Raw genomic sequence first — 9985 nt, forward strand, 5'->3', positions numbered from 1 at the left:
AGAGTATTTTAGAAACTTGTCAAAATATAAAGTAGGCAGGGGAAATATAAATGCCTCCTGGAGAGATATTCCAGGATCATCATTCATTAACACCTTGGTGAGGTGAACTTATAATAGGTTTCTCAAAAGGTATTCAAGAGACGGTTGTAAGTGTTCAAGGGGGAAAAATATGATGCTAGCGCTAGAAGCTGTTAAAAAACAAATATGGAGCTACCAACTGGGAAAATGCTAGTTTGTAAGGCCCTTTCCAGGCAATAGGTTTTGTTGCAGGACAGTAAAGGAAGGCCAGAAGTGTCAGCCACTGAGAACTGGAGTCAGGGCAAGGCAGAGCTATCCAAAGCACTCACAGGTTCCTGGGGCAAACCCTGGAATCAACTGGCCCTCTAGCTGCTCCCAGTGGTTGGCAGCTGATCCAAGTTCAATCCTATTTAATCTGTTTGTGAGCTAAATATTGTTTCTGAGAAGACAAGTAAGTGAAAATAGGGCAAATGTAATTCTATTCTGGATTCAACAGGGAGCTTACTATTTAAATAAAACTTCAAATTCCATTTAAATATTTTATATTAAAGATATCACTGCAAAATTAATGCATGTTCATTGCAGAAAATCTGGAAAACATAAATAAGTACAAAGACAATAAAAATAATCTATAATTTCACTGTTGAGCCTTGGGTGCATTTACTTCGTTTTCTTCACAGAGAATCATTTTGAAACAGGTGGAGTCAACGTGTATATATAACTTGGGTCCTTTTTTGTTTTTCCTAGTTAACATTAGATTACGGGTAGTTCCCACAACATTAACATGTCTTTGCTAGTATAAGAAATGCCACAGCCTCTCTGAAGAACAATTCAGAAGAACTAGGTTGAAATAAAAAATTCTAAATGCCAAGAGATGTGGTGGATCCACACTGGCATCCTTTTTACAATGACAAATTAAAATTCAAAAGTTGTATCAGAGGATCTCACATTTAGCAAGCGTGGTTTCATCAAACTTTTGTTCCAGTTAGTATGCACGCAAGTCATCATGTACATGTTTCTCTCAATGCTTGTGTGAAAATTTTGAAAACCTACAGGCTAGAAAAACCCTTACAAGGATACACATTCAACATGCCTCCCTAAAGCACTGGTGGAAACGCTGAAAACCTGGAAACTTCCAAGATGTTCATCAACAGGAAAGGCAAGACAAAAAAAACTGTGGCATTTTCACAAGGTAGAATACTATAGAGCAGTGAAGGCCGGTGTGCTGAAAGCTTCACCTAGTACAAGGTTGGGGAGAGAAAAAGGTTGCAAAGTTTCATAGCACATAAAGCATGCCAATTTCAAACACACGCAAGCATGCACACACAAACACCCCATACTCCATATTGCCCGAGGCACTGGATATTACAAAGGAAAAAACTCTAAAAAAAACCCAAAAAAACGGCCTCGGCACACTAGATAAATGTGCAGTGAATTCATCATACACCCCCTCTGTGATCTTATGTCTGTGGGAAAAGGGGCAGCTTCCTGTGGTCACAGGGATGGCTCTTTTTCTTTCATTCTGCAAACATTTACTGAACACGTACTGTATGCCAGGACCTGTTCTAGGTATCAATAATTCAGCAGTGGATCAGACAGATGAAGACCTCCACCTCACAGAGTAGGCATTCTGGTAGGGGAATAGGCAAAGAACTGCAGAATCTGTCACTATCAAATGCTCTGCAAACTGAGGAAGCACATACCTGCAATCCAGTTTCTGAGTTAGAGCTCCTTTCCCAAACCGTCCCAATCTCTATCCACTGCCCACAACTCAAAAGCCAAGCAACCTCAGAGAATGAACTGCCGAAGGAAGAAGCTAGGGCACGGAATTTCACCTGATGCAAGCTCTATCATCATCACCTGCAACCCAGCAGCAAACAGTCCTAGGGCATGTGAGGATTCTGCCTGTTACTGAGTAAGGAGAGTGTTTAGAGGACAGATGTGACCTGACAGGCTTCCACTGAATCGTGAGGAGGCCAGAGGCACGGGAGCAAGGAGATGCCCGTACCAGAGAGCAGAGGTGTGGTGATGTGGCTAAATTCTGGAAATATCTTTTTTACTTCTATTTTTTTGAGACAGAGTCTCACTCTGTCAGTGCTGGAGTGCAGTGGCACGATCTTGGCTCACCGCAACTTCCGCCTCCCAGGTTCAAGCGATCCTCCTGCCTCAGCCTCCCGAGCAGCTGGGATTAAAAGCGCGTGCTTTAGGGGACATGTGAGATCCTCTGATACTACTTTTGAATTTTAATTTATGTCATTGTAAAACGCCCAGCTAACTGAATTCTGGAAATATCTTAAAAGTTACGGCATGGGATTTTGGACAGAGACGATGTGGGGATTGGGGAAAAGAGAAATATCCAGGTGGACAAAGAGGATTGTAGGTGGAGGGAGTCACCACTTGGAGAGACCAGAAAGACTGAGTTTGGGGGAGAGTAGATGCTCAGCTGAGGATCCCAAAGTCTGAGAGGCCTGTCCCTGGGGGTCAGCATTCCGGCATCAGAGGTTTGTGGAGAGGGCAGCCCAGTATACAACCGCAGGGAAGGGAGGAAGGGCAAGTCAGTGGAGTCAGAACCCAGCAGGGATGGGAGGAAGCCTGGCTGGGAATGTTCACAGTGGGTAGGAAGGGGAAGGAACACACAACCCTAAAGGGGCAGAGGAGGAAGCCATCTCTTGGGATAAAGGAGAGGAAGAACAGGGTTGTTAGGAGGAGTAGGATGAAAAGTGGGGAAAGCGTCCTTGGGAGTAAGACACGGGAAGCAGAATAGGTTGTTCAAGCCCAAATCTTGTGAGGAGAGGCAGAAGGGAGGGGCGTCCGCACCTGTGCAGGAAGAGAGGAGGGGTCCACACCCTGGGAAGGTGAGAAAAGGCCATCTGTGCCCGCAGAAAAAAAAAAAAAGAGAATATTGGGGAGGCTGAGGTTAAGGGAAGGGCGAAAAAAAAAGGGATCCGCCCCAGTGGGAGGGTAGAGGAAGAGAAATGAGCCCCCGCCCCAAAAGGGGCCTGCGCCCACTAGGAGAGAGAATTAGAGGGTCCGTGCTCCACAGGGCGAAGGGAGAGGAAATTCGGAGTTGGCATCGCACTGGGGAGAAGGGTGTAGGGGGCCCACGCCCAACGAAGAGGAGGGAGTAGGGGTCCGCGCCCCACCACGAAAAGAGAGTAGAGGGCTCGCGCCCTGCCGGGAGAGGCGTTAGGGGGTCCGCGCCCGGCGAGGAGATGCGCGTACAAGCCCCGCACGCCAAGGGGAGAAGACACGCGGGAGGATCCGCGCCTGGCGGAGAGAGTTCCTCACGCCCGCCCCGCCGGGAACCACAAGCCAGCGCCCCTAACAAGCCCCTGCCCAGAGCAGGGCTGCCGCGTACCCTCACAGACAGAAAGAGCTACCACGCAGCCACCGCCCAGCCCCAGCCGCTCTGGAGTCCTTGACCCCACCCTCACTAGGCCTTGGCTCCGCGACCGGTGGGCGGGAACGGAGGAAACAGACCCGAGAGGCCGCGAGAGGGCGGAACTCACTTCCCGCCGCCGTAGCGTTCTCGTCAGCGCGCCCTCTGACTCTCCGCATGGGCGCGCAGAGTTCCCGGATGCGATATTTCCGGCGACACCGGACGCTGGGGGCGGGGCCTAGTGTGTCGAGGGCGGGGCCGGGGCCGGGGCCGGCCCGGGGCGGGGCCGTGGCCGCAGCTGCCTGGCAGCCAGAACCTGGGAGCGCTCGCAGTGCTGCCTTTCGGGGTTCTTTGTCCTTCGCTTCTGCTGGTAGGTGAGGTTTAACAGACGGAAAGACTCCGGGAGTGCACGTGGGCTGCCTTGAGCCGCTGCGGACGAGCACCTTGTCTCTCAGGTTGACCAGCCGTATATCCGCTTGCGAGCCTGCACAACCCTGGGCGCGCGTGGTCTCAGCAGAATCTCGTTCACACGGGTCCCACTCGTAGGCTGCTGTGTCTCCTTCCTCTCACGGCGTCGGGGACTGGGGCCTGGAGTCACTCCTCTACAGGGGTGTGGAACGCGCCAATGGACGCTGACACCTTCATGCGGTCGTTTAACGCTCCGTGCACAATAACCATTTTACTCAGTTGTGTGATGCTCCATCGAAAATAACCCATTTACACGGTTGTATAAGACCCCACGACACGATAACCCCTCTACGCAGTTATGTAAGACTCCATGGCACAATAACCCCTTCATGCGGTTGTGTAACTCTCCATGGCACAAAAACCCATTGCCATGCATAAGGTTCCGTGCCAAAATAACCACTTTACGCCATTGCATAACACTCTATGGCACAATAACCACTTTACAAGGCTGTGTAATACTCTACGCCACAATAACCCTTTCATGTGGTTGTGTAATCTTCCATGGTGCAATAACCACTTCACTTGGTTGTGTAATCCTCCAGGGCACAATAATCATTTTATGTGATCGTATAAAATGCTCCACTGTGAATACACCATTTGCTCATTTTCCTTCCTGTCAATGGATATTTGGGCTGTTTCCAGTTGGGAGTTACTGCAGAGGAACCTGCTGTGAACATTGTGTGTGCATCTTTTGATAAGCAGGTTTATATTCCTGTTGGGTGAATGCCTAGGACTGCAGCTGTCTCTTCATGGGTGCACCTGTTCAGGTTAGGAGATAACACTAGTTTACAGTGCCCCCTGCAGTGGTGTATAAGATTCCCAGTTGCTCCCCATTCTCGCAACACTTGGTACTATCTGTTGTTTTCATTTTTGCCATTAGTGTGATGTGAAGTAGCATCTCATTGTGGTTTCTCTGATTAGTAGTAAAGTTGGGCACGCTTTCATGCACTTATTGGCCATTTGGACTTTTCCTTGTTTATGAGGGGGCTGGTTCAAGTCATTTGCCAACTTTTCTATTAAGTTGTATTCTTATTGAGATGCTGAGTTCTTTATATATTTGGAGGCCAGTCCTTTGTTGGCTCTACGATGGTCTTCTCCCACTGTGTCACTTGCCCTTTCACTTGCATAATATTGCTTTCTGATGAACATAAGTTGGTTTTTTTTTTTTTTTTTTGAGATGGAGTCTTGTTCTGTTGCCCAGGCTGGAGTGCAGTGGTACGATCTTGGCTCACTGCAACCTCTGCCTTCCAGGTTCAAGCAATTCTCCTGCCTCAGACCCCCAAGCAATTGGGATTACAGGTGCATGACATCATGCCCGGTTAATTTTTATATTTTTAGTAGAGATGGGTTTTGCCATGTTGGCCAGGCTGGTCTCAAACTCCTGACCTCAAATGATCCATCCACCTCAGCCTCCCAAAGTGCTGGGATTACAGGTGTGAGGCACTGTGCCCAGCCCCTTTCCAGTTTTAAAGCCAGGAACAGGGAGTAGATTCCTCACACTTCAGCTCTCTACTCGCTCCTTCCTCAGCATCTGACTCCAGCCCACAATCTCTGCTTTTAAGGGCATGTGTGCTAGATTGGGCCTATCCAGATAATCCAGGATACCTTCTTCTCTATCTCGTGTCCCACTCATTTCAGCCAAATTTGCAATGGCCCAGGCTACCCCAGAATCCATCTGGAACTCGCCTAGTCCACATCTCATATTCTGTTTGGTCAGGAGTTTCTATCCTCTGTGATTGAATTACAGTAGCCTCTCCTGATTGGCAGTTTCACTTCTCCACCTTTGTTACCCGAGGTCAAATGTGGTCTGAAAATATTAAATGGAAAATCCAGAAATAAACAATTCATAAGTTTCACATTGCACACTGCTCTGAGTAGCATGATTAAATCCCATGCTGTACCACACCATCCCGCCCAGGATGGGAACCAGGCATTTGTCTAGTGTGTCCACACTGTATACCCCCTATTAGTTACTTTTAGAAGCCACCTTGGTTATTAAATCAACCGTCATAGTATCACAGTACTTGTGTTCAAGTAATCTTTACTTTAAAAAATATTTTATAAATTAAACCTTATCACAGGTTAAGTATAAGAAAAAACATAGTATACAGTTAGCCCTCCATATGCATGGGTTCCACATTTGTAGATTCAACCAACTTTGGATTGAAAGTATTTGAAAAAACACTGCATCTGTAGTGAGCGTGTGCAGACTTTTTTCCTCATCATTACCTCCTAAACAATACAGTATAAAAATTACAAAGTATTTACGTTGTATTAGGGAACATAAGTAATCTAAACATTACTATTTTTTTTTTTTTTTTTGAGATGGAGTCTCACTCTGTCTCCCAGGCTGGAGTGCAGTGGCATGATCTTGGCTCACTGCAGACTCCACCTCCCAGGTTCAAGTGATTCTCCTGCCTTAGCCTCTCTAGTAGCTGGGATTACAGGTGCACGCTACCACACCCAGCTAATTTTTGTATTTTTAGTAGAGACAGGGTTTTGCCACATTGGCCAGGCTGGTCTTGAACTCCTGACCTCAGGTGATCTGCCCGCCTTGGCCTCCCAAAGTGCTGGGATTACAGGCTTGAGCCACTGCGCCCAGCCTAGACATTAAAGTACACTGGAAGATGTGTGTAGATTATACGTAAATACACACCATCTTATATGAGGGACTTGAGCATCATCTGATTTGGTGTCTGAGGGCAGTTTTGGAATCAATCTCCCACAGATATAGAGGGACAATTGTATATACGGTTTGGCGTCATAAGAGGTTTTAGGCATCCACCATGGTACTGGAATGTATCCCCCTTGGATTTGGTGGGGAGGACTACTACATGTTCATTACAGCAGTGATTCCTGCTAATTTGAGAAAAGTTTATTTATTATTATTTCATTTCATTTTGTAGAGATAGAGTCTCTGTCTGTTGCCCAGGCTGGTCCCAAACTCCTGGACTCAAGTGATCCTCCCACCTCAGCCTCCCGAAATCCTGGGATTACAAGTGTGAGCCATAGTGCCCAGCCTAGGAAAATTTTTTCAATAAAGATCAAGAGGAATACAATTCACACAAAACCATGGGGCTTATACCAATATCATAGTTGACACCACTTCTTCAGAATGCTTACTCTCTGGCCACAACTGGTCAGGGGATGAGTCCATCCCAAAATCTGAAAGGTAGAACCAAGAGGTGGAGATGCTGCTGACACTAACTGCAACACCTGCATATTTTACTTGAGAGCTGCAGACACCAAAGTGAAGTGCTCAGCCTGGGCGTTCCTGACAGTCCACTAGGGATTTGTGTCTTATGATACACACATTTCTACAGAGACATAAATCTGTAACTTATAACTGTACACATCCTGGGAATGTAAGACTTCTCCCCCCCAATAATGGGGTTCATTCTTTTGAAAGTATGAACAAGAAATGTATACACTTAAGCCTTGGCACAGCTCACACCTGGGCTGGATAACTCTGCTGTGGGGGCCATCATGAGCCTTGAAGGATGTTTAGCAGCAGCCCCAGCCTCCACCTGCCAGATGCCACCCTTCATCATGACCACCCAGATGTCTCCATATGTCCCCTGGGGGCAAAACTGCCCCTGGATGAGAACCACTGCTCACAGTGAATAGATCCACATGTTCAAGTGCGCCCACACCATGGAAACCACACTGCCTGCAGCAACATGGATGAGTCAGCAACAGCACTGAGGAGAAACTACAGCTGCCTGCAGCAACATGGATGAGTCTAACCTACACAATGTTGTGCAACAGGCAGACATCTAATTCCATTCATACAAACACATGGTGAGGCGGGCTTTATTCCAGAAGCTACTACAGAGGGGCTTGGGAGGCCAGACTCAACTCCAGCTTGGACAAGAACAAGTGAGGGCTTAAAGCTGAGAAGCAGCAGGGTGTCTGGAGGATGAAAAATTACTAAGTGCAAACCTCAGGGATAAGGGGTGAATTCTTGCCAGACCAACTCAAGAGAAGTTTTCCTAAAGGCAGGCCAAGGGAAGAAGACATTGAAGGTGGGGGACGAGGAATTTGATCAGATATCAAAGTGGAGTGGGGAGTGCTACACACTTTTAAACAACCAGGTCTCATGAAAACTCACTCACTATCATGAAAACAGCAAAAGGGGAAATCCACCCCCATGATACAATCACCTCCCACCAGGTCTGTCCCCCAACACTGGGAATTACAATTCGACATGAGATTTTGGCAGAAACACAGAGCTAACCCATATCATTCTATCCCTGTCCCACCCCTAAATTTCATATTCTTCTCATATTGCAAAATGCAATCATGCCTTCCCAACACTCCCCCAAAGTCTTAACTCATTCCAGCATTAACTCAAAAGTGCAAGTCCAAAGACTCATCTGAGACAAGGCAAGTCCCTTTCACCTATGAGCCCGTAAAATCAAAAGCAAGCGAGTTACTTCCAAGGTACAATGGAGGGTACAAGCATTGGGTAAATTCCCCTATTCCAAAAGGGAGAAATTGGTCAAAACAAAGGGGCGACAGGTCCCATGCAAGTCTGAATACCAGCAGGGCAGTCATTAAATGTTGAAGCTCCAAAATAATCTTCTTTGACTCCATGTCTCACATCCAGGTCACACTGATGCAAGGGCTGGGCTCCCAAGGCCTTGGGCACTCCACTCCTGTGGCAATGCAGGGTACAGCGTACCCTATGGCTGCTTTCACAGGCTGGTATTGAGTCCTTGTGGCTTTTCCAGGCACACGGTGCAAGATAACGGTGGACCTACCATTCTGGACTCTGGAAGATGATGACCCTCTTCTCACAGCTCCACTAGGCAGTGCCTGAGTGGGGACTCTGTGTGGGGGTTCCAACCCCACATTTCCCCCATCCCCCTGCCTTAGTAGAGGTTCTCCACGAGGGTTCCACCCATGCAGCAGACTTCTGCCTGGACTTCCAGGTGTTCCCATACATCCTCTGAAATCTAGGCAGAGGCTCCCAAACTTCAACTCTCGCCTTCTGTGCACCCACAGGTCCAATACCACGTGTAAGCTGCCAAGGCTTGGGACTTGCACCCTCTGAAGCAATAGACCAAGCTGTACATTGGCCCCCTTTAGCCACAGTTAGAACTGAAGCAGCTGGGATGCAGGATGCCAAGTCTTGAGGATGCACAGAGCACTGGGGCCTTGGACCCTGGCCCACAAAACCATTTTTCTCTCCTAGACCTCCAGGCTTGTGATGGGAGGGGCTGCTGTGAAGGTCTCTGAAATGCCCTGCAGGCATTTTGCTCATTATCTTGGCTATTAACTTTCAGCTCTTCTTTACTTATGTACATTTCTGCAGCCTTCGATTCCTGCCAGAAAATGGGCAGCAAATTTTCAAAACTTTCATGCTTTGCTTCCAGTTTAAATGTAAGTTATAGTTTTATGTCATTTCTTTGATTATGCAGTTGAGTGCAGACTTTTAGAAGCAGCCAGGCGACCTCTCCAACACTGCTGCTTAGAAATTTATTCTGCCAGACACTCTAAATAAACTTTCTCAAGCTCAAGTTGTGTCTCTTACAGATCTCTAGAGCAGGAGCACAATGCTGCCAGTCTTTTTGCTAAAGCACAGCGAGAGTGACCTTTATTCCAGTTACCAGTAAGTTCCTCATCTCCATCTGAGACCACCACAGCCCAGACTTCACTGTCCATATTATTAGCATTTTGGTCACAACCATTTAAGTCTCTAGGAAGTGCCACACTTTCCCTCAACTTCCTGTCTTCTTCTGATCCCTTCAAACTGTTCCAACAACTGCACATTACCCAGTTCCAAAGTAGCTTCAGGAATCTTTATAGCAGTGCCCCACTCCTGTTACCAACTTTCTGTACTAGTCCATTCTCACACTGCTGTGAGGAACTACCTAAGATTCGGTAATTTATGAAGAAAAGAGGTTTAATTGACTCACGATTCCACAGGCTGTACATGAAGCATGGCTGGGAGGCCTCAGGAAACTTACAGTCATGGCAGAAGGTGAAGAAGTAAGCATGTCTTACCATGGCAGAGCAGGAAAGAGGGTGAATGAAGAAGGAAGTGCTACACACTTAAACAAGCAGGTCTCATGTGAACTCACTATCATGAGAACAGCAAGGAGGAAATCTGCCCCC

Source organism: Gorilla gorilla, chromosome 20 (genome assembly GCF_029281585.2).
Source record: "Gorilla gorilla gorilla isolate KB3781 chromosome 20, NHGRI_mGorGor1-v2.1_pri, whole genome shotgun sequence".
Classification (NCBI taxonomy): Eukaryota; Metazoa; Chordata; class Mammalia; order Primates; family Hominidae; genus Gorilla; species Gorilla gorilla.